At 42.7% G+C, this 25,916-nt stretch overlaps 1 protein-coding gene across 13 annotated transcripts in view; it reads right to left on the reverse strand.

Moving 5' to 3' along the window:
• The window catches only part of RASSF4 (Ras association domain family member 4), a 683,776-nt gene that overhangs the window by 603,698 nt on the left and 54,162 nt on the right, over nt 1-25,916 (reverse strand). The gene's annotated exons all lie outside the window — the stretch shown is intronic.

Genomic DNA, 25,916 nt, shown 5'->3' on the forward strand with positions numbered 1-25,916 from the left:
TTGAACCCTCCCTCCCCCCCAACTGCTAAGTCAGCTGATACCAATTCTCTATCTATCCTCAATCATCTATCTGCTGACTTTGCCAAACCCATACACACTATACCCATCTCTTTTGTGGTCAGATGTATGGATGAATTCCCCAAAGTATGTAGTGCAAGGGCCTGCCTGAATACTTTCAAATGGTACTGTTTAAAGTTTTTGTATACTATTATTATCTTGATAGGTAATAGCAGAATGTCCAAATGTGCTCAAATGTGTACAATGTGTATTTATATCTTTGTTTTATGACACTTCTTACCTGTCCAGTGGGCTGCCAATAGTGTAACTAAGGAGGGGCTGTTCAAAGTAATACCCATTATTTAGGCATTCATCTCTCAATGAAGTGGAGAGGGTTACCTGTCCAAGAGTCACCCCCCCCCCCATAATGTTAGAAATGGCCCATGAGAGGGGGGGGGAATCTGATAGTTGTACCTTATTCTTTGGTCTTTAAAAACTCCCTCAAATAAATGTTATCTTGATGTTGGCCAAGAATGTTTGTGTCTAATCAGCTTTCCCTGTTTATGTGCAAAATGACTAAATTTTTTTTTTGTTTGACTCCACAGTTTCCTTCCACGCCACAGGAATGGAAGACTGTGGCCTGCCACTTTGCCCAGCGGTGGGACTTTCCTAACTGCGGAGGGGCAATTGATGGGAAACACGTCCACATCGTCCCACCACCCAACTCGGGGTCATACTATTATAATTATAAGGGGTTCAATAGTATTGTGATGTTGGCGGTGGTGTCAGCTACTTACGAGCTCCTGTATGTGGACGTAGGGAAGAATGGCCAGATGTCCGATGGTGGAGTCATCACCCAGACGGAGTTCTACAGGCGTCTCCAGAATGGCAGCTTGGACTTGCCACCTCCAGAAGACAATGTGGAAGAACTCCCATTCGTCTTTGTTGCAGATGAAGCGTTTGCGCTGGGGGAATATATTATGCGGCCATTCCCGATGAGGGCCCTCACCCTGGACCAGAGGGTTTTTAATTACCGGCTGGCCAGAGCCAGAAAAGTGGTGGAGAACACATTTGGAATCATGGCCAGCCGGTTCCGCTTATTTCTTACACCCATACATATGGCGGAGTATAAACTGAATCATATAATCCTGGCGTGCTGTGTTCTACACAACTTTTTACGGCAACATTCTGCCAACTATGCTGGCTCAGTTGGGCCTGAGGCTGGAATTCAAAATGAACCAACCCTGACGGCGCTTGAAAGTGGCCGTCCTGGCTTGCCCCCCCTGAGTGCCCGTGATGTCCGGCTAAGATACCTTTAATTCTTTGCGGGTAGGGGGGCTATCAATATGCCAGACAATGTCTGAAACCTTTTTCAAATAAAACAAACAAATAACTACTCAGATCTTTGGTGACATTTACTGCTTGTGTTTCTTTTAGCTGACCCTGACAGAAATGTGATGAGTCCTGAAAATGGCGTGATTGTGTAACCTTACAAAGCACTGTTGGGTGTTATTTACTAAAGGCAAAGACACTTTGCACTACAAGTGCACTTGAAACTGCACTTGTAGTGCAAAGTGGATTTGCCCTTAGGAAATTACACCCATTGTCACAGAAAACACCAATTAGAGCACCACAAAAGTGTTGGAGCGTTGAAACAATAATCCACACATTCTTGATTACCAATCTTTTTAATACCAGCACAATCACATGTGCATTTAGAAAAGGTTTTTAAAACAAACCAACATGTTTGTTGTATAACAATTTTTGGAGTCACATTAGAAAAAGTAGAAATGTCCATTTAAGATAAAACAGGCATGTTTAAAACCAACACGAAAGACACAAATCTCGAACTTACAAAGTTCACATTTGGTATAACTTGAAGGCAATATCAGACATGAGTATTTAAAAACTGTGTTTGATATTGCATTCAGATGGGGTGAAGTCACCCCAGGAAAAGCCAAATTTTGAAGATGCACACAAATTTCCGAATGTCAACATGTGCTAGCTGCCATCACAGGGGATCAAGGGACATGTTTTGGGGGTGCAACCCCTTCCTCACAGCTACTTTATTATTGAGGAAGGGGTTGTACCCCCAAAACGCCTACATTGATCTCCCGTGATGGCAGATAGCACATGTTGACACACTGTGTGCATCTTCAAAATTTGGCTTTTCGCAAATTTGTCAAAAAATGTCAATTTTTAGCACACAAAAAAAACAAAGGAATTTGGAGGGGTTTTAAACTCTCCCTAAAACATCTATGATGTTCTTCATTTTTTGTTGAACATCATTGATGTTTTCCAAGTCCCTATTACACCCCCTGATCTCCCCGATCAGGATCTGTGCACTTTCCGAGGTAAAATGATCTGGATCCACAACATCACGATCACCTACAAAGATAGAAACCAAAAAACACCATGTATTATAAATATGCTGGCATCCATCTCTTACCTGAGCCTGTGGTCGCAGACACTCACCTGTTGTGGTGCCAATTTCCACCACGTCTTCCTCCTCCTGCTCTGCTTGTCTTGGGTGGATTTCCCCTTCTTCCAGAGGTGGGGGGTCTCTGGTCTCCTCGGATGAGGGGTGTCCTCCGAGTCTTTTATCCCCTATGTAAAAAAAAAATAGGTATACTTAGCACACAGATATTTGATGGCAGAACTATAAATATGAAATATTGCTTGGAAGTGGGGTACAATTGTCTGTTTTGGCAGAGTTCCAAGATGTTGCATTTTTCTTGTCCTTTGTCAAGCTTGAATACTTTACCTGTTTTGTACAAGCTTCACTGATGGAGACACCCCTATAGTATACACTAGGGCACCTGTGTGGGCCCCCTAATAAAAAGGGTGTTCTTGTGTCCCACACTAGTGCTCCAGCGTCCAGATGTGTAAACAGCTGCTAAGTGTCCTCTCCTTACACAGAATGTAGTTTGCATTTCATTCTAGTAACAAACCCATCTACACAACCAAATTATTTTCAGACAAGTAGGCCCTAAAAAATGTGGGCAAATGCATATGGCCAAAACAATGGTGTTTTCTAGGCCGAACGAAAAATGTTTGATACGAACGAATAATGTGCCCATGAACATGAAAGTTGACATTTTAAAACAGTTAAGAAAAGCACATGGAGCAGCACGAAGGTAATAAGCATAAAAAGAATAGGAACATAGGACAACTACTTACTTTTTTGCAGCACTCTCCGGATCTTTCTGTACTGCTCATGCTGTCTTAATTTGAGGTCCGACCACCGTTTCCTGAGCTGATCTTTCGATCGTCGTACCCCGAAATTCCGGTGCAGATTCTTGACCACTTTCGCCATGATCTTGGCCTTTCTGACATTGGGGTAAGGTCCATACTTCCCGTCATAGTCGGCCTTCTTCAGGATGTCGACCATCTCCAACATCTCCCCAAAGGACATATTTGATGCCTTAAATCGTCTCCTTCTGGATGGGGACTTTTCAGGCTCCGGGCTTTCCTCCTCCTCCTCGTTGGTGTAATTATTAGACACCTGCTGTCTCTCCACCATGTGCTCTTCCCCACTGCGACGAATGAGAAGGGCGGGGAATAGACTAGAAAGAACGTCAGGGGCGGGTAGAGTTTCACGCATGCGCAGTGTCTATAAAGCGTAACACGCGTGCGTAGTACGTACGATCTGTGAGCGGAGGAAGGAGTAACAGAGGCGCTGATTGTGATTGCGAAGGTAAGATTTACTTTGGGCCTATACTGCTTCTAGATTGAGGCCTGTATTTGCACAAGTTTAGAAGACTTTAGGCTGACATTAGGGTTTGTCTTATGTTGTGTCTTGCAGTGAAAATGGATATCTTGAAAGATCAGGACTTTATGCCAATCTTCATAGATATGTTCAAGGAGCTGCCTTGTCTGTGGCAGATAAACCACCCTGAATATAAGAACCAAACAAAGAGATGGCAGCGCTGGATAATTTGTTGAAATTTGTAAAGACGGTGATCCCCACGGCAGGCATCACCTATTTGAAGATCCTAATTGGTGGCCTGAGGAGCACTTATCTAAGGGAGCACAAGAAGGTCCAGGATTCCCAGAGATCAGGAGCTGCAGATGACGTTTATGTCCCCAGGCTGTGGTACTATGACAGGCTGCATTTTCTAGCAGGTCAGACTGAACCCAGGTCATCACTCTCCACTTTTCCTTCCATGCTTCCTTGCCCCCCAGCTGAGGCTTCTGACGCCCAACCTGGGCCTTCCAGGCAGCAACATGTGAAGGAGCCCAGCTTGAGCCAGGTATAGCATTCCTCTAAATATTCATGGTTGTCCAATCAATGAGGTTAACTAGATGTTAGTTTGGAGTACTAATTTCTGATTGTGATTGATGATGCAAAAACTAAAACCATGTCCCTTTTTCATACACAGGGAAGTCTCAGCCAGGAGGTGGCCGGGCCAAGCAGGCTGCCTAATACCCAGGTCCCTCCCCTACACCTTCAATGACAAAGTGGCAGGAAGAGGAGTAACCTGGAGGAGGCTGCCATAGGCCTATTTTGGAAGGCTACAGAGGCCCTGAGAACCCCCCACAGTGTGCAGGAGGACTTTGCTGGCATAACTGCCTGCAAAATTATGCAGATGGAGGAGGGCCAACGACTCCTGTGTGAGTTCTTAATTTTGGAAGCTCTCAATAAGGGGTTGAGGGGCCAAATAACATGTGCTACCCACATTTGTGACCTCACACATAGTCCTCCTCCAGGTCCTACTCCTCCTCCTCCTCCAGGTCTTACTTCTCCTCCTGCCACATCTCCAACACCAGAGCAACAGCCGGGAAGGAAGCGTGGAAGGAAGACCAGAGAGTGATGACCCTGGGTTCAGTCTGGTCTGGCAAAATATGCAGCCTCTTGTAGTACCACAGCCTGGGGACACAGATGTCATCTGCTGCTTTCATGATCTCTGGGACTTCTGGACCAGACTGCACTCCCTTAGATAAGGACTCCTCAGGCCACCAATTTTGCTGGAAAAGAAATGATGTGTGCCCTGGGGGCCAAAGGCTTCGCCAATTTCTGCTGTTTCTCCAGCGTTGCCTCCCTCTTTGTTTGGTTCTGCGCCCTTAATAAAGGAATTTTTGTTTCAATTATACTCGCCTATGTGTGTTTTTCTTCAAAAAGGACAGTTTGTTTGTGAGGAGGCAGGTACATTTCAAAAATACAATGTGAAATTAACAAGAGACACCAACACCAAACAATCTCCTTGAGATTAAATAATACAAGATATCAATGGTGTGGTGGTAACTTGACACACAAAACACACACAAAAATATTATGGAGTAAAATCCAAAAAAAACCCAAAAAACATCAGTCTTGAAAAAAATACAAACCCAAAAAAAAAAAAAATCAGCCTTTAAAAAAATACAAAACAAAAATAAAACAACAAAAAAGAAATTTGGTCAGATGTGACAAATCAAAATATATTGAGGGAATCACGATAAATAATAAAGAAAGAAGTTTGTGAGAACTCTGTGTGAATATGAGCAGCAAAACTACTTCATTCTTCTCACATTATAAAGAAGAAGAGAGTGCGCTGTATTAAACAATTTAAAACATTGCAGTGTGACGAAAGTGCTCTATCCATTCTGAACGCTAATTTTACCAGATCAAGCTGTTCCGTCTCGGAATTTCTTCTGAGCATGCGTGGCACTTTGTGCGTCGGAATTGACCACACGGTCGGAATTGACGCGATCGGATTTTGTTGTTGGAAAATTTTATAGCCTGCTCTCAAACTTTGTGTGTCGGAAAATCCGATGGAAAAAGACAGATGGAGCCCACACACGGTTGGAATTTCTGACAACGCGATCCGATCGCACATTTTCCGCCGGAAAATCCAACCGTGTGTACGGGGCATAAGATGAAAGGTGTCTCCATCCTGATTTCCAAACAGATCCTGTTACAGCTTCTTGACCCGGATGGAAGATATATTTTCCTTAAAAGGAAAATTGGACCACGCCACAACATTTACAGTATCTCACAAAAGTGAGTACACCCCTCACATTTTTGTAAATATTTTATTATATCTTTTCATGTGACAATACTGAAGAAATGACACTTTGCTACAATGTAAAAAAATTACTGTACAGCTTGTATAACAGTGTAAATTTGCTGTCTCCTCAAAATAACTCAACACACAGCTATTGATGTCCAAACCGCTAGCAACAAAAATGAGTACACCCCTAAGTGAAAATGTCCAAATTTGACCCAATTAGCCATTTTCCCTCCCTAGTGTCATGTGACTCGTTGCATAAAAATATGGAATGGTGGTTGCGCTGTGATAAACAAAAGGGGAACAGGGAAGAAGTGGATGGGACTAAACTAAAGTGCATAGAAGACAAAAGATAAATGCCAGATAACCTAAGTGCATGAGTCAGGTAAATAAAGAGGACTCATACATGCAGAGAAGAACTAGCATATTTATAAAGTGTAAGAATGCGTGCATATAAGGGCACTTAAATACTAAAAAAAATGGTATAATAGTGCAGACAAGCAATACTGGCATCAATAAAAATGCAAACAAACAATACAAAATATAAATGTATATCAAAATGGAGGGTGCATAAGCCCAGCAGACATTAGGCTCATAAAAAAAGAGTGGGTCAAAATACTAGCATGAGTGGAAAACACTGCAAACAGCTGATAACATACAAGAAAATGAAAAAATGAAAGCAATAAAAATAGTCCCAGTAAGTGTGTGCTAGTATCACACCAGCACGTAGCGACTTACAAAACCTGTAAGTGACAAGTCCATAAAGTGAGATAATGCCAATCCCACCACCAAATGTGACACTTCCATATAAAAAACAATTCCAATAGTGAAGGGGGAGGGGGGAGTTCTTCAGTGAGAGCACCTCCGTGTTCGCAGGCTGCTTACCTTACTGCTGTAAGGTATACAGCTTGAGTTGTGAATGGCCAGCGAATAAAGAAATCCAGTTGTACAATGGGTAACGATGGTTGAGTATGCAGGATGGCATAAAAAAGACAAAAAAAACGGACAGCATATAGTATAATTCCGTGACGTCCAGAGTGGAGGGGTAGCAAGACACAGAGAAGGGGGGGGTTACACTCACTTGTTATACAATGAGTGCGGGCATCAACCCACGAGCGCCGAGCTCGTATACCTCCAAATGTTAACTTCAGTCCTCAGTCTGTCCCCGCTTCCAACTCCTCAAAGCTCGTCAGGCAAAATAGAAGTGTGCGGTATAAAAGAAGAGAGCGCACATAGCGTGATCCCGTATATAAATACAGTTTATTGAGTAAAAAACAGTCCCATAAACTTACATTTACAACTGGCTGGAGTGTATCACATCCACGAGCACCAAGCTCGTCACAACCAGCTGGTTTGTGGCAGCGTCCCGTGCTCCTGATGCGTATCGTCACGTCACGTGACTTCTTCAGAGGATAGCACGGGGTAGAAGGCCAATGCTTATAAATGGTCCCTGTGTAATGGGCGCATGGCGGCCATTTTCCCGAAGCACGCCATTGTATTAGTAAGCGCCCGGCGGCCATTTTCCCAAAGCCCGCCCTACTCAATAAACTAGAAAAACCTAAATTTATTTATAAAAGGGCACCCACCCTGAGAGATCGACTAGTTAAAAGCGTGATTGATCACCCAAAAAAACTATTTTCTTTCTTCACTGGCAAAGGATTTTACCCTTGTAAACGCTGCTACGCCTGTATTCGAACTAAACATCCGAACCAAAAAGTATTCTCGTTTCAATCAAACAGCAATGGTACCAAATTCGATATCAATTAGTTCATTGGGTGTAATACTGAGGGGGCGCTCTATGTATTGGAGTGCAGTTGCGGCCTCCAGTACGTAGGCCACACCAAAAGACTACTAGTGCCCCGTACACACGGTCGGATTTTCCGATGGAAAATGTCCGATCGGAGCGTGTTGTCGGAAATTCCGACCATGTGTGGGCTCCATCGGACATTTTCCATCGGATTTTCCGACACACAAAGTTGGAGAGCAGGAGATAAAATTTTCCGACAACAAAATCCGTTGTCGGAATTTCCGATCGTGTGTACACAAATCCGACGCACAAAGTGCCACGCATGCTCAGAATAAATAAAGAGATGAAAGCTATTGGCCACTGCCCCGTTTATAGTCCCGACGTACGTGTTTTACGTCACCGCGTTTAGAACGATCGGATTTTCCGTCAACTTTGTGTGACCGTGTGTATGCAAGACAAGTTTGAGCCAACATCCGTCGGAAAAAATCCTAGGATTTTGTTGTCGGAATGTCCGAACAAAGTCCGACCGTGTGTACGGGGCATAAGAATTCGTATTAAGGAGCATGTTCAAAACATCCAAAATGGTTTCAACAAACATAATGTCTCCAGGCATTTCGATAAATATCACAATAGAGACCCTAGTCATTTGAAATTTTGGGGTATTGAACCCTACACCAGACCATGGGGTGGGGGGCACAAAGTGAGGATTTTAAGTCAACTCGAGTCCAAATGGATATTCTCTATGGACACCCTTGTGCCCAAGGGACTCAGTATCGAGTTTGATTTAAACTGCTTTTTAAGCGATTTTTAGTGTATCAACTTCCCCCTCAAGTTTTCTTCTGTAATCCCCCTTTGTTTGTCCAGTCCTATCCTCCCCTGTGAGTATATTCACCTGTAGTTATTCAGGCTATTGTTAGTATTTGGTTTTCTTGTACCGTCATTTTGGTATTCTGCTATTTATTTAGCAAGTTTGTGACACCTCTCGAGCTCCTGTTTCTATTTTTTTATACAATTTTTATATATTTTTATATATATATATATTTTTTTATTTTTATATTTTCATAATTTTCTTATATATTTTTTTCGTTTTTTTCGTTTTTTCATTTTTTCGTTTCTCGTCTCCACTAAACATTTTTTATTAAATATTTCCTTTCCCCCTTTTTTATTTTGTATTTTCCATTTTTATTATATGCACCTTATGGGTGTATTTTTTATTAGCTATTTTTTTATTAGCTATTTCTTATTAGCTGTTTTTATCATTCTCCGTGTTTGGGGGTTATGCTCTTTGAGTTTATATACATCTGAGCATTTTAATTAATTTTTTCCTGTCTGAGATTATGTTTTTTTTGGTTTGCCTCCCTATCAGTCTCATGCTGATTATGCCCACGATCAGCATTATTCCTCTTATTCGGCTTCGTTTTGAGACTCTGGCAAATGGCCTTATGTGCTATGCCATATGAGGGCGGGCTTTGGGAAAATGGCCGCCGGGCGCTTACTAATACAATGGCGTGCTTCGGGAAAATGGCCGCCGTGCGCCCATTACACAGGGACCATTTATAAGCATTGGCCTTCTACCCCGTGCTATCCTCTGAAGTAGTCACGTGACGTGACAATACGCGTCAGGAGCACGGGACGCTGCCACAAACCAGCTGATTGTGACGAGCTCGGCGCTCGTGGATGTGATACACTCCAGCCGGTTGTAAATGTAAGTTTATGGGACTGTTTTTTACTCAATAAACTGTATTTATATACGGGATCACGCTATGTGCGCTCTCTTCTTTTATACCGCACACTTCTATTTTGCCTGACGAGCTTTGAGGAGTTGGAAGCGGGGACAGACTGAGGACTGAAGTTAACATTTGTAGGTATATGAGCTCGGCGCTTGTGGGTTGATGCCCGCACTCATTGTATAACAAGTGAGTGTAACCCCCCCTTCTCTGTGTCTTGCTACCCCTCCACTCTGGACGTCACGGAATTATACTATATGCTGTCTGTTTTTTTTGTCTTTTATATGTCATCCTGCATACTCAACCATCGTTACCCATTGTACAACTGGATTTCTTTATTCGTTGGCCATTCACAACACAAGCTTATACCTTACAGCAGTAAGGTAAGCGGCCTGCGAACACGGAGGTGCCCTCACTGAAGAACTCCCCCCTCCCCCTTCACTATTGGAATTGCTTTTTATATGGAAGTGTCACATTTGGTGGTGGGATTGGCATTATCTCACTTTATGGACTTGTCACTAACAGGTTTTGTAAGTCGCTACGTGCTGGTGTGATATTAGCACACACTTACTGGGACTATTTTTATTGCTTTCATTTTTTCATTTTCTTGTATGTTATCAGCTGTTTGCAGTGTTTTCCACTCATGCTAGTATTTTGACCCACTCTATTTTTATGAGCCTAATGTCTGCTGGGCTTATGCACCCTCCATTTTGATATACATATATATTTTGTATTGTTTGTTTGCATTTTTATTGATGCCAGTATTGCTTGTCTGCACTATTATACCATTTTTTTTAGTATTTAAGTGCCCTTATATGCTTTTACACGCATTCTTACACTTTAAATATATGCTAGTTCTTCTCTGCATCCGTGAGTCCTCTTTATATACCTGACTCATGCACTTAGGTTATCTGGCATTTATCTTTTGTCTTCTATGCACTTTAGTTTAGTCCCACCCACTTCTTCCCTGTTCCCCTTTTGTTTATCACAGCGCAACCACCATTCCCTATTTTTATGCCCTATCTGCCTGTTTGGATCAGTCTTTAGGTGTTGCAGCAGTGTTCCTTTAGGTTAGGCCTTCTTTAACAGCGCAGGAGTTACCACTTTCACGCATGTGACTTGTTAATGTTGAATGGTGAATGGAGAGCAGGTGTGTTAAACTTTGTGTTATCGCTCTCACTCTCTCATACTGGTCACTGGAAGTTCAACATGGCACCTCATGGAAAAGAACTCTGAGGATCTGAAAAAAAGAATTGTTGCTCTACTTAAAGATGGCCTAGGCTATAAGAGGATTGCCAAGACGCTAAAACTGAGCTGAAGCATGGTGGACAAGACCATACAGCAGTTTAACAGGACAGGTTCCACTCAGAATAGTCCTCGCCATGGTCGACCAAAGAAGTTGAGTGCACGTGCTCAGCGTCATATCCAGAGGTTGTCTTTGTGTGGCTGTCATCCCAGAAGGAAGCCTCTTCTAAAGATGATGCACAAAAGAAAGCCTGCAAACAGTTTGCTGAAGACAAGCAGACTAAGGACAGGGATTACTGGAACCATGTAATGTGGTCTGATGAGACCAGGAAAAACTTATGTGGTTCAGATGGTGTCAAGCGTGTGTGGCGGCAACCAGGTGAGGAGTACAAAGACAAGTGTGTCTTGCCTACAGTCAAGCATGGTGGTGGGAGTGCCATGGTCTGGGGTTGCATGAGTGGCGCCGGCACTCATGCAAGGGAGGGAACCATGAATGCCAACATGTACTGTGACATACTGAAGCAGAGCATGATTCCCTCCCTATTCCAACATGATAACGACACCAAACACACCTCCAAGACGATCACTGCCTTGCTAAAAAGGCTGAGGGTAAAGGTCGATGGACTGGCCAAGCATGTCTCCAGACCTAAACCCTATTGAGCATATGTGGGGCATCCTCAAATGGAATGTGGAGGAGTGCAAGGTCTCTAACATCCACCGGCTCCGTGATGTCATCATGGAGGAGTGGAAGAGGACTCCAGTGGCAACCTGTGAAGCTCTGGTGAACTCCATGTACAAGAGGGTTAAGGCAGTGCTGGAAAATAATGGTGGCCACACAAATTATTGACACTTTGGGCCCAGTTTGGACATTTTTACTTAGGGGTGTATTCACTTTTGTTGCCAGGGGTTTAGACATTAATGGCTGTGTGTTGAGTTATTTTGAGGGGATAGCAAATTTACACTGTTATGCCCTGTACACACGATAGGATTTTCCGACAACAAAATCCATGGGATTTTTTCCGACAGATGTTGGCTCAAACTTGTCTTGCATACACACGGTCACACAAAGTTGGTCAGAAATTCCGAACGTCAAGAACGCGGTGACGTATAACACGTACGACGAGCCGAGAAAAATGAAATTCAATAGCCACTGCTGCTCTTCTGCTTGATTCCGAGCATGCATGGCAATTTGTCCGTCGGAATTGTGTACACACGATCGGAATTTCCGACAATGAATTTTGTTGTTGGAAAATTTTATAGCCAGCTCTCAAACTTTGTGTGTCGGAAATTCCTATGGAAAATGTGTGATGGAGCCTACACACGGTCGGAATTTCCGAGAACAAGGTCCTATCACACATTTTCCATCGGAAAATCCTATTGTGTGTACAGGGCATTATACAAGCTGTACACTCACTACTTTACATTGTAGCAAAGTATAATTTCTTCAGTGTTGTCACATGAAAAGATATAATAAAATATTTACAAAAATGTGAGGGATGTACTCACTTTTGTGAGATACTGTATGCACCAAATACCAAACAAGAATCCGCCACATAGGAGTCTCACTTACCTCATTCTTTTCAAGCATTTTAATACTTGGTGGGGATTTCAATGTACCTTTAAATCCACTTTTAGACACATCTACAGGTACCTTGGCCCTCTCTTTTAGGGCACTTATAAAAATCAAGTTGCAACTTCAGAGCCTCATGCTACACGATGCTTGGAGAACACTGAAACCCCCCCCAAAAAAAAATTACACCTACTTTTCACAGCTACATAAGAAATACCCCAGAATAGATTATTTCTTCATATCCTAGTCTTATCTTACCTTTCTATGAAACGCTACAATAGAACCTATGCTACTCTCAGATCACCACCCGATTCCTATTGCACTAGTCTTCCCAGAAACGTTTTCCAGATCTAAGATCTGGAGGCTTAACATGTTTATTCTTTTTTTTTTAAATCAGAAAAGGTTTTATTAGGTTTTCCACACAGCCACATACATGTTATACAAAACAATGACATAAAGGTAAGAATCAACATACAGCATATGATTTTCTTTGAGTCTATCAAAGGATAGCTATACCTAAAGAAAAAACAATTGTCTCATATATTGAGTGGCAGTGCGAAGCAAAAAGGAAAACAAAAAAGGAAGAGAACACAGAAACATCTAAAACATGACACATGATGTACAACATAAGGTTGGATCTATTTCCTGATCCCTGGGAACATATCTCAACCAATTAGGCTGCTCAGTCTATCAACACCAGCAGTCTCCATGCACAAGTCATGTAACTATCAATTAGCCCGGACTTATTCACTTTAATTTGGCGCCTATCCTTGTAACAGTTTGTATTTAACCAGCTGATGGGGTGCTAGACCCGGAACATCCAACCAATTCTGCCACATTGTGTAAAATTTACGGGGTGCATTTCTGTGTTGGTATTTCAGTTTTTCACGTATTAGCATTTTGTTCACTTGGTCAATCCATTGTTGCCTGGTGGGGACCTTGGGAGTAATCCAGAGCCAAGCTATCAGTTTTCGCGCCACATAGAGCAACCGAATGATCGCTGTATGTGCAGGAGTCAACGACTCCTCATCCAGGGCACCCAACAGGCAAACTGTAGGAGTTTTAGGAACGATAAAGGTAAACACCTGAGAAATTATTTCTAGAATCTCTGTCCAATACCGAAAAAGTTTTGGGCATTTCCAAAACATGTGCATAAGGTCTCCATGGTCCCTCATACACTTTGGACAGAGTGGTGTATCACGAAGTCCCCAACTGTGTAGTTTGACAGGCGTTCTGTAGGCCCTTTGCAACAGATAAAGGTGTGATAGTTTTTACGAGGCCGATACTGAAACCGCGGGAGCGGAGGCAAGGCAAAGGCTCCACGTTTCCCCATCCAACGGTCCCACATCCTCTTCCCATTTACGTTTACAGGGTAGGCTGGTGGGATCCTGAAGTGCATTAAGGATAATGCCGTATCCTCTAGAAATCATACCCTTTTTTTCATTCTCCATTAGAATCCCCTGTACAATGGCATGATCAGTCAGCTGGAGTAGTGTAAATCTGGACTGCATTTGTAGTGCATGCCCCAGTTGTAGGTATTTAAAGAAGTTAGTTCATGGGATGCCAAATTCTGCTTGGATTTCCAGAAAGGACTTGAGAACATGACCACTGTACAGTTGTGACAGGAATTGAAGTCCCGCTGCCTCCCACGCTCTGAATCCCCTGAGCTTAAGTATCTCCCTATAATTTGTGTTTCTCCAGATTGGGGTAATTGCAAGGAAACCTCTCACACCCAGTAGCCATGTAAATGTATGACCACAGCGTTTTTAATAAAGTTATGGATGGGAGTCTAAATGTGCATATCCTGCCTCCAAGGCGGACAATGCAGTATTATCGTCTGATGAAGTGCAGAGAAGTCTGCATATAGGATCTAACATATCTACCAATCCTCAGCCCCCCAGTTGCTGTAGCTGGGAGGCGAGGAAATAGGCAACGTGTTTATTCTTAAAGATCCTAGTGACCTTCAACGTTTTAAATCACGCATCGTGAATACTTTTCAAAAAATGACAACCCAGAGACATCTCCTCTCAGTGGGAAGCCGACAAATCTGCCATGCGTGGGGAATTCCTAGCGACCGCCTCTAAAACGAAGAAATAACACCAGGCCAGGACAGCCTCCCTTATAACCCAAATCCACAAACTAGAAGCAGCACATAAACGGACTATGGTTTTTCAACTTATCAAGAATTAACTCATACAAGATCCCTCCTCCTCAAGGAATTAAATATGAAAACAAAAAACAATACATATTATGACACAAAATAAACTATGAGCAAGGGAACAAAAGCAGAAAACTTCTTGCGAAAGCAGTGCAAAACAAGAAAAGCGCCACTACTGTACACCACATTAAAGACAAACATGGTAATACACACTCTTCTAACAAAGCTATAGCTGATCAATTTGAACAATATTACCACTCATTATACAAACCCCTAAATGTCCTCATGCCCACATCTTATTCAAGAATTCCTACAAATTCCTCCCCCCTCTCGACAGACACAGCCCACAAACTCGAGGCTCCTCTATCAGAAACAGAATTTGAAAAAGCAATCAAGCATATGAAAGTGGGGAAAGCACCTGGTCCAGATGGACCTCCATTACAATGCTACAAAATATTTTCTGATGTACTAAAACTGCGGTTCCTTGCAGCATCTGGCTCGCTCCAACCTGGAAAACAACTTTAATCCCACCTTCTGGAAGTTCATATAGCTGTAACTCCAAAAGATAAGAAAGATGCAGCCCTGGCCAAACTGTCGCCTGATATCTCTTATAAACGTTGATGTGAAGATATACGCCAAGATCATGGCGAACAGACTCTTGCCACTGTTGCCCTCCCTGATCTTCCTTGATCAAGTAGGTTTCATACCAGGTAGAGAAAGTCGAGACAATACAATTAAAGCGTGAAACCGTCACCACTAGCTTACATCTACTGCAAAACATCTCTTGATGCCAAAAAGGCATTTGACAGGGTGGCCTGGGACTATATAAATGCTATGCTTAGTTCCTTAGGCCTTTTGCCTTGTATGCAAGCTTACATTTGAGCACTATAATAGGCTCCACTAGCAAGAATTTGTGTCAATGGCCACCTGTCAAACACCTTTCAATTACTTAACGGAACCAGGCAAGGCTGCCCATTATCCCCTTTATTATTCCTCCTAACCATGGAACCTCTATTAAACAGACTACACACTAATCCCGATATCAGAGGTATTACTGTACATAACAAGATCTAAAAACTTGTAGCCTTTGCTAATGATCTTCTCTTATTCCTTACTGAACCTCACACCTCCCTTCCAAACCCAATTCAAGACCTTGAGCACTTCTAGTTACTTTCCAACCTGAAATGAATTATTCAAAATCAAATGCTTTAAACATACCGGTAACACTACCACCAGACACAGTGACACTGTGCCAAAAGAACATTCCCTGCACATGGGCCAAGGAGGCAATAACATACCTAGGAATGCAGATTCCTTCCTCATTATCAAACCTTTTCAACACAACCCAATTTTGAGGGAAGCATGCGAAGACTTAAAACATTGGAATTCTCTAAATGTCTCCTAGTTTGGAAGAGCCTCAATAATAAAAATGACGGGGGGCGTGGCGACCGGACTCCAAGATGGACGTTTAAGCCAGAAGCTCCGCTCGTCCACTGGAGATAATCCGCAACCATTAGAGCACACCGGCGACATCCACGGCTCCAAACACAGCCATCCAGTCGGCAATTCCCCGCTGATCGTACCGAGGATGCCCAGAAACCGCAAAAAACCACAACAGCCGCGGAAGCTGGATACCTTCTTCGGTACAGCCTCGCGCAGGCTACAACAGAATGGCAGCAGCGCTCGGGACACACAGCAGGAAAGAAGGCCCGGAGCACAACTTGGTGGCCATGGGACGCCATCCAGTGCCGCCCGCCCAACTACACTGCTCAGTGAATCCTCCTCTGGGTCATCCAGTCCTACTACAAAAAGCCTGGCCAAATCCAAACCGAGGAGGGAATCCCCACCCAGGCCGCTCTGACTATGGAGGTAAGCGGGCCCCATCCTGCCCCCACAAGCCAGTATACACAAGAAGGGGACCCCATAGCAGACTTTCCCACAGCAGATAGGCCAGTGTCGGACACGATGTTAAAGGACATGCTGCTGTCCCTGAGATCCTCACTACAAGCGGATATGTTCAGGGGGATAAATGAATGCCAGAGGGAAGGTCAAGCCCTAGGCCACAGAGTAAACCAAGTGTAAAATAAAATGGAAGAATACACTTCCTCATACAATTTGATGGTGGAGGCACACACAGCACAGGGGGGAGACATAGCATGGATAAAAGACAAAATGGCGGACCTTGAGGACAGGTCCAGGAGGAACAACCTCAAACTGAGGGGTGTACCTGAATCAATCCCCCTAACCAGCTCCTGCAATTTGCCCAGACCCTGTTCTCCACCTTGCTGCCAGACGCAACAGCTCGGGATCTCCTTGTGGATAGGATTCACAGGGTCCCCAAACCAATATTCCTCCCTGATGAAACTCCCAGAGATGTCCTATTAAGAGTACACTTTTATCACATCAAAGATCAAATATTACAAGCCTCCCGTAAACCAGAAAACATCCCTTAACAATATGCCAACATCAGGCTGCTCCCTGATTTATCCAGACACACACTACAACACCGTAGCAACCTGCTGACGATCACCAAAGCACTGAGGAATCACAATATCCTCCACAAATGGAAATACCCTGCAACCCTATCCATTACCCACAATGGGGCCACCATATCCGTGTCCAAGCTGGAGGAAGGGCTTGGAGCCCTACGTCAATGGGGCATTATTCCTGATCAAACCATTCAACCACTACCATCCACAAACCTGCAACCCATGCAAAACAAATGGCAGGTGGTATCCAACAATCGTTCTTCTAAGAAAAAAAACGGTGGGCATTCATAAATTTGATCCACATTCATATACAAACATCTCCGGGGTTGAGATATCTCAATTTGATTCTCCTTTACACTCCTAACCTTCCAGTAGCAGCTACGACTGCACGAGGATCAGTTTATGGATCCAGTTCTCATGTTAACCCAGTTGACTTTTCTTGTTTTTCTTTGTTCCTCCTATTGTTTATTGGATATACGCAGCATCCTCCGAAGCAACATGTACTCCATCGCTGAAGAAGATAAACACCAGATGCCCTCCTCACTTGAAATGGCAGCAATCCAGAAAAAACCCTGCTGGAACAGTAAGTACCTGCACAACACAACCATACGAACCTTTACAATGACGATCAAATTTCTATCAATTAACGCCCGAGGACTAAACTACCTGGCAAAATGATTCTCCCTGTGGAAAGAAGCCTGTAAACAAGGGGCAGACATCCTTTGCGTACAGGACACAAATTTCCAACTAAATAACACCCCGCAATGTTTGCATAAGGCCTACGCAACTATATACATGGCTTGTACCCCCAACAGCAAAAGAGGAGGCGTTCTATTGGCCATCAAAAACTCCTTTTCTTTCCAACCCAAGGATGTTGCTCTCGATGAGGGAGGTAGATATATAATTGTTACGGGAGACATTAACTCCAAACCATACACGATTGTTACGTTGTATGCCCCAAACTCACACCAACTCCGTTTTATAAAGAAGGTTCTCACCAAAGCCAATGCCATGAAATATGGCCACCTCCTGATATGCGGAGACTTTAACGTAACTTCAGATACGTTATTGGACACTTCCTCAGGTAAACCTATCCCTTCAGGCACTGCTCCACAATGAGGAACTGTTCGATGCGTTAAGATGCCTTCACGCCAACGAAATAGACTATACCTTTTTCTCAAACAGACATGACTCCTATTCCTGTATAGACATGTTCTTAACAGATAAATGGCTCCTGCAAAACATTGAAACAACGAAAATACATGATATTACATGGTCCGACTATGCTGCCATATCTATGTCTGTTGCGGAAAAGGGAGTCTCCTCTTCACCCCCCATCTGGCGCTGTAATACACGACTTCTCCAAGAACCACACTTCCAAAAGTCTCTATCTCAGCATCTTAACAATTACTTTTCAGAGAATACAGAATCAGTTACAGATCCATATTTTGAATGGAACGCACACAAGGCCTTCATGAGAGGCACCCTAATACAAATGGGAGCTAGAGAAAAGAAGAGACAGGCCCAACAATTTAATAAGATTCTCTCAGACATACATAACATAGAATCCCAAAACAAAAAATCACCATCAGTGCCCTTGACTAACCAATTGACCGCCCTCAGGGAAAAAAACTTAGAGAACTACTAACACAACAATATGATAAACATCTCAGGCGCTTAAATCTAAACTACTACGCCAATGCCAACAGAGCAGGTAAATATTTAGCAAATAGACTTAAAGCGGCGACCAAAACCAGAATTGCATACTTAAAACACCCCATCTCCACACACAAAGTTGTCAACCCCCAAGATACAGCAAACCAATTTGCCGAATATTACAGTTCATTGTACAACCTACATACTGACCCTAACACGCCTCAACCGACAGCAGATAAAATACAAACGTTCCTACAGAAGATAAATCCCATCTCTCTCAGAACTTCACCTAGATATATTAAACACCCCAATCACAGCCCAAGAGATAGAAGTAATTATACATTCTCTACCAAACGGGAAATCACCCAACGAATACTTTAAAACGTTCAAAACCATACTTTCACCTCACATGTCCAAAGTCTTTAACAAAGCCACAAATTCCGCAACCTTACCCCAAAAGATGCTGAGAGCACACATAGTGACGTTACCAAAACCGGGTAAAGACCCAAATACAACGGCCAATTTTAGGCCCATATCCCTTTTCAACTCAGATACCAAGGTTTATGCAAAGTTACTAGCCAAGAGACTAATGCCGCGTACACACGGTCGGACTTTTCATCTACAAAAGTCCGACAGCCTGTCCGACAGACTTCCTGCGGACTTTCGGCGGACTTGCAGCAGACTTTCTAACGAACGGACTTGCCTACACACGACCACACAAAAGTCCGACGGATTCGTACGTGATGACGTACACCGGACTAAAATAAGGAAGTTCATAGCCAGTAGCCAATAGCTGCCCTAGCATGGGTTTTTGTCCGTCGGACTAGCACACAGACAAGCGGATTTCGGGGTCCGTCGTAGCTACGACGTAAAGATTTGAAGCATGTTTCAAATCTAAAGTCCGTCGGATTTGAGGCTGAAAAAGTCTGCTGAAAGTCCGGAGAAGCCCACACACGATCGGATTACCAGCCAGCTTTAGTCCGTCGGCGTCCGTTGGACTTTTGTAGACGAAAAGTCCGACCGTGTGTACGCGGCATAACGAATATCATACCCACAATGATCCAATGCGACCAGATGGGCTTTGTGAAGGGGAGACAGACCTCTGATGCAACTAGGAGAATTATTAATGTGATACATCATGCTGAGCGAACTCAAACACCTTCTCTGTTGCGATCTATTGACGCAGAGAAGGCGTTCGACAGAGTTCATTGGACCTATATGGAAATGGTTTTAGCCAAGTTTGGTTTCAAAGGTTCCATATTGAAAGCAATTATGGCCCTCTACTCTTGCCCATCTGCACAGGTATACTCCGCAGGTTTTCTATCCACACCCTTCAAAATATCTAATGGGACTAGACAAGGCTGCCCTCTGTCTCCGACCATTTTTAATCTATTGATAGAACCTCTAGCCAAAGCTATCAGAACTCATCCCTTGATTACGGGCTTCCAGTTTGGCTTTAGCATGCACACCATCAACCTATTTACGGATGACGTAATCCTGCTCCTGACAAATCCGCTCACATGCCTAAACGAAGCACATGCAGTCCTCACTACTTTTGGGAATATCTCCTATTACAAGGTTAATTTCACTAAATCCTTAATACTGGACCTGGGAGTGCCTCCCCACACATGAGCTACTCTTCAAGCAAAATTACCTTAGACATGGAGCACAGGAGGCATCACCTACTTAGGAATTACAATTACTAACAAAACATCCACACTTGATAAAGCCAACATGTCCCCGCTGATAGCCAGACTGGAAGCTCAGTTCAAGGATATATCAAAAAAGGAAATATCATGGCTAGGCAGGATAACTGCTTACAAAATGTTGATATTACCACAAATATTGTATGTGTTCCGCACCCTGTCGATCCGCATCCCTCATCATTACCTCAGGAGCATAACAAATCTTAGTTGGAGGTACATCTGGGAGGGGTAAAAAGCCAGATGTTCACGAAACAATATAATTTCTCACAGAAAGGCAGGAGGGACAGGACTGGTGGACCTTTATGACTACCTCTGGGCGGTAAGCTTAGACCAGATCAAATATTGGTTACAAGAGACTAGCACGCCATTATGGGTAGACATTGAAAAAGCTATCTCACCAGCAAAAGACCTCACACTACTACTTATGGGTGACAGATGGGCACCATGGGACACGACCATACTATCACCTCCAATGCAGACTTCACTGAAGGCATGGAGATTCCTCTTAGAACAAAACCATCAGGTTTTGGAATGTTGGAATCCAAAATACCAATGATAAAAGTCAAGGACCTGATTGAACAGGGCATTACACTTATATCAGACCTATATGAGAGAACACAACACAAATCTGCGGACCAAATTATGGCACAATACCACCTTACGAACGACAAACTGTTCAAATGCCTGAGAATTACCCATTTCCTTAAATTACAAACTCCCCCAAATATAACCCTTCTGGGTAAAGTATGGCAATTTTACTCCACAGCTAAACAAAACACGAAGGGTATATCATTCTTTTATAACATAATACGAGATAAATTACAGTTCTCAAAAACTATAGCAATGAAAAAATGGGAGGTAGACCTGGGTAGTGGGTACCACCTTCTCTTATGAACAATGGATACACACCTTTAGAGAAACACATAAAGCCTCTCATTGTGTCAAACATTGGGAACTTCTAATTAAAATGGCTAATAGATGGCATTACACCCCATATAGAATAGCTACCTACTTTCCAGGTGCGTCACCGAAATGCTGGAGAGAATGTGGCCACATAGGAAACCTATTACACATGATGTTCTGGCAATGCCCAAGTATAACAAGCCTTTGGAACCAGGTTTTCCAATTAATTTCCTCTCTAACAGGAATAATTACAAAACCAGACTCAGCTCTAGCACTTCTACACTTAAACATAGACAAATTCCAGAATACCTTCAGACCAGTCATAACTCACATACTCCTAGAGACACGCATACTGAGTTTGTGTAACTGGAAATCCAGCAAAGCCATAAACATATCTGACATCATTACAGCGGTACATAGAAACTATACTTTTGAATGTCTCATAGCTATTAATTCTATGAACTGTAAAATGTTTGACAACTGTTGGTCTATTTGGCCCAAATGATTTTGATAAATTGCAAAGTTACCTCAGTGATAATATAAGGATGTATATCGGATGATGCGTATACCAATTTACCTTTTGTGTTTTGTTTAATTATGAAAATAACCAATAAACAATATTAAATTAAAAAATAATAAAAATGACCATTCTCCCTCGGTTTCTATAGGTCATACAAACTATCCCCATTGGATTACCTGTACGCTTCTTTACCTGTTTTAGTCAAGCCTGTTCTTCCTTCATCTGGTGTGGCAAACCCCCCAGAATTAAATCCTCCCGCCTTATCTTACCGAAAATTAAAGGTGGAATTGCCCTTTCCGCCCTTTGTCGCTACTATTGGGCATCTCATTTAACCTGAGTAGTAGATTGGAATATCCATCAGCCGGTCAAGGATTGAGTCTCTTTAGAGCACATGTTAATCCCCAATAACTTGAGGTCTCTAAGCCCAGTTCACATTCCAGCTAAGCCTAAATCACATCCATTGATTTGTCCCACATTGGAAACTTTCTGCCGTACAGCTAGGCTATCTAATCCAACACCATGGCTCAGTCCATTGACTCCTATACGCTCCAACCCAGACTTTCCCCCGGTACAAATGACAATTTTCTCTCAAACATCTGGCCTCACAGAGATGTCCTAACCTTCCACTTTTTCTGGAGGGGCTCATTCTTGTCACTGGAAACTCTTAACACTGAACTTGCACCCCATACTATTCCACACTGGATATACACACAGATAAAACATTTTTAACTTCACATTACTGGATAAGGCCCTCCCTCTACAACCCTAGAAACCCTCTGCTCCGAGAAAAACCCTCAGAGACATCTCATTTCGGTACTAATCGGTACTGATCATATGTTTGGCATGGGAATGCAACCTAAATATACACTTTTCAGATGTTGAATGGGAATCGATCTGTACGTACACACACATAAAGGATCTCTAAATGTTGCCATTTAGGAATGTGAATTCAGAATACTCACAAGATGGTATAGAACCCCTACTTTACTAAATAAATACTCAACTCAAATTTCCAAGAAATGTTGGCCTAAGGTTCCATGCTACAAGTCTGGTGGTCATGCTTTAAAATACATCCTTTTTGGCAATCGATACATGAGACTATTCTAGCAATCACTTCAGAAAATATTGATTTCTCACCTGCACAATAGCACAACTTCAAATCCCTAACAATGTTCATGATTAATGCTGCTAGACACTGTATACCCTGTCATTGGCGCTCGACTACTACTCCAACAAGAAAGGAATGGTTTAATAGAATCAATAATATAGAAAAAAATAGAAAAACTCATTAGTATTTCACAGGAAAAAATCTAGAAAAATTCACAGCAACATGGTATGGATGGTCGCAATTTAGGTCTACCACATCTTATATAACAGACAGTTAAATCACATCCCCAAGAAACACATCTGGTCCTTAGATGCATCCTCTTGCAGATATTTTGTTATCTCCTCCCCCTTACAGCCAAAAAAGAAATTGAATGGCTAATACAATAAGGCCCAGTAACCCTTCTACTCTCCTTAACTAGTTGTCTTATTAGACAAACCATATGCAGAGGGAGGAAGGGAAAAATCTGCCTCCTTTTCCTTACCCCTCCTCCCCTGCCCTCACCCCCCCCCCTTTTTTCTCTTCTTCTTCATTCTTCTCTCATTCTACACTATGCTTCTCCCTCAAGCTGACATCAAACTGACCTACTTATATGCACACATGTTAAAAATATGTTATACAAAACTATGTTGTCCTGGTTAAAAGAAAAATAATACAAAGTACACCCTTGTACTTAGATCATAGATACTGTTAACTCGCCAGTTATTTCCTTATTATTAGGGTTGCACTGATACCACTTTTTTAGTGTCAGTAGTTTTTTATTTTTATTTTATTTTTTACAATTTTTTTTTATTATTATTTACAATTTAAGTGTTTTTTTATTTTATTTTTTATTTTTACAATTTAACCTTTTACAGTTTTTTTATTACAATTCAGCCCTGTTAGGGGGCTTTGGTGAAACATCGGGGGTCTAAACAGACCCCTGATATCTCCCCTTTGAGACAGGGAAAGGGACTGAGGGCACAGGTTGCCCAGTCCCTTTCTCTGCAGCCTCTGCTGCACTTAAGATGAAAGGACAGGAGACAGCCGCTCCTCTCCATTCATACACTGAGACATCGTTAACACAGGTTACGATGCTCGGTTATGAATGGACAGTTAGTGATCACTGACTCTGTTCATTCAGAAAAGAAAGGAGCCGGTAAATTAAATATTTACTGCCTCCTTCCTCCGCTCTACATCCTGACAGATCTAGGACAAGGGGGGGACCGGAGGAGCACAGAGAGGGCGGAGGAGCGCGGAGGAGGACACGGAGGTTACATCTCACTCTTTCTCTCAATTGCAACCAGTCGTCCTGTCCCTGCAGCTGAAAAACACTCCCACAGCATGATGCTGCCACCACCATGTTTCACTGTTGGGACTGTATTGGACAGGTGATGAGCAGTGCCTGGTTTTCTCCACACATACTGCTTAGAATTAAAGCCAAAAAGTTCTATCTTGGTCTCATCAGACCAAAGAATATTATTTCTCACCATCTTGGAGTCCTTCAGGTGTTTTTTTAGCAAACTCCATGCGGACTTTCATGTGTCTTGCACTGAGGAGAGGCTTCCATCGGGCAACTCTGCCATAGAGCCCCAATTGGTGGAGGGCTGCAGTGATGGTTGACTTTCTACAACTTTCTCCCATCTCCCGACTGCATCTCTGGAGCTCAGCCACAGTGACCTTTGGGTTCTTCTTTACCTCTCTCACCAAGGCTCTTCTCCCCCGATAGCTCAGTTTGGCCGGACGGCCAGCTTTAGGAAGGGTTCTGGTCGTCCCAAACGTCTTACATTTAAGGATTATGGAGGCCACTGTGCTCTTAGGAACCTTAAGTGCAGCAGAATTTTTTTTGTAACCTTGCCCAGATCTGTGCCTTGCCACAATTCTGTCTCTGAGCTCTTCAGGCAGTTCCTTTGACCTCAAGATTCTCATTTGCTCTGACATGCACTGTGAGCTGTAAGGTCTTATATAGACAGGTGTGTGGCTTTCCTAATCAAGTCCAATCAGTATAATCAAACACAGTTGGACTCAAATGAAGGTGTAGAACCATCTCAAGGAAGATCAGAAGAAATGGACAGCACCTGAGTTAAATATATGAGTGTCACAGCAAAGGGTCTGAATACTTAGGACCATGTGATATTTCAGTTTTTTTTTTTTAATAAATCTGCAAAAATGTCAACAATTCTGTGTTTTTCTGTCAATATGGGGTGCTGTGTGTACATTAATGAGGAAAAAAATGAACTTAAATGATTTTAGCAAATGGCTGCAATATAACAAAGAGTGAAAAATTTAAGGGGGTCTGAATACTTTCCGTCCCCACTGTATGTGAAACTTAATTACAATACAAAAAAGATTACAGAGCGCTTTAAAAAAGGGATTTTTGAAATATAACAACATGCTGCAAACTGTACAAGCATATAAAATTAGTTAAATTTGTCATAAACCGAATAACTAAAATGTAATATGTGCTAGCATAGCCCTCTTTGTTTGTGGTGGCTGTTTTTCCATATGCTCTCTTTTCCTTTATTTTGTACCTGGTGAACCTGCCAGCAGGAGCAGCATTGTCGCTCTATGATGATAGCTCTTGATGTGGACTACAGGCTACAAATGCCGCTGCACAGTATGCCTGCACTTTTAGTACACACAAAAAGCCTGCAAATCTGTGCTGTAAAGATCTACAGCACAAAGTAGCATGGAATGCATTTTCTAGTGGAATCTGGTCATGTCATTACTAAGGGACGTGAATCTGTAGTTATGAAGCAGGTTCACAAATAGAAGAAGCCATTGAGAGCTGAATAGGGGTCCACGCTAATCAGCCCAAAACGTGTTGCACAAGGCAGTTGTCACCCAGGTCTTTATCTGCTATTACTAAAGGCCCATTCACTCTTACTCATTGCGGTAAAGCACAGTACCTGCTACTGCATGTTGCAAATCACACCCTCACTGAAGCACACTATTCATTGCGGTGCACTGCTTTGTAAAAAAGGGCCGTATGCACTTTACTTGCTTTGGCGTAAACTAATTAGAAGTCAGGTTAGAGATGAGTTTGGAGGATGCTGAAGCTCATCTACTATTTTTAATGGAGATGAGCTGGGGTGTCCTCTGAACTCATCTCCAATCCGAATTT

This window comes from Aquarana catesbeiana, linkage group LG08, assembly GCF_042186555.1.
Source record: "Aquarana catesbeiana isolate 2022-GZ linkage group LG08, ASM4218655v1, whole genome shotgun sequence".
Taxonomy (NCBI): Eukaryota; Metazoa; Chordata; class Amphibia; order Anura; family Ranidae; genus Aquarana; species Aquarana catesbeiana.